We start from the raw sequence: 719 nt of genomic DNA on the forward strand, positions 1-719 counted from the left end.
TCTCTGACGTCACTTACATAAACACTACAACAATTAACTTCAGTAATTAACCATAGTAATTCATTCGCTAAAATATGTTGTTTCGATCCCAGTGACGACGAATGCGATGACGTCACTATGACGACGAATACGATGAAGTCACTGCTTCGCTGAGGAGACCTAACAAAACGAAAACATGTCCAGAATTGTTTCCCATGTTCCCATGGTCATTGAGCAAACGTTGTCTTTTCTACACCACATAATTTTTCCTAAATAGAAATAATTATAAATTAAGTGTCATTGTGTTTCATCGTTACATTCTGAGTTCAAGTTCCCCCTATTCCAGTTAAAGCCCATAAAAGTGGACTCTGGTACACTCTGCTCCTCACCCATCTCCATAAATGATATGACCCAGTGTCTATATAAGATTTTATTATTGCTAATTGTTTGGTCTTACTGTCGAAAGAAAGCTAACTCCAATGGTTTGCACCACTTAAATGTGTGGACTGGGAGAGACTCTATATCCGTTCCACCTGCAAGAAATAACAGCTAAATTTCCCTTCAATCACATCTTAATGTCTTAAGGAGAGTACGCGCACGTTCTACGATGTGTTCCTAGATACACCGTGAGCTGAAAAGAGATGCCCACGAATGGAACCTTATATATATATATTACATACATACATATATATATGTGAGTGCATGTGTATATGCATATGTGTATATATATATATATATAT

The sequence above is a fragment of the Octopus bimaculoides genome, chromosome 3, assembly GCF_001194135.2.
Source record: "Octopus bimaculoides isolate UCB-OBI-ISO-001 chromosome 3, ASM119413v2, whole genome shotgun sequence".
Lineage (NCBI taxonomy): Eukaryota > Metazoa > Mollusca > Cephalopoda > Octopoda > Octopodidae > Octopus > Octopus bimaculoides.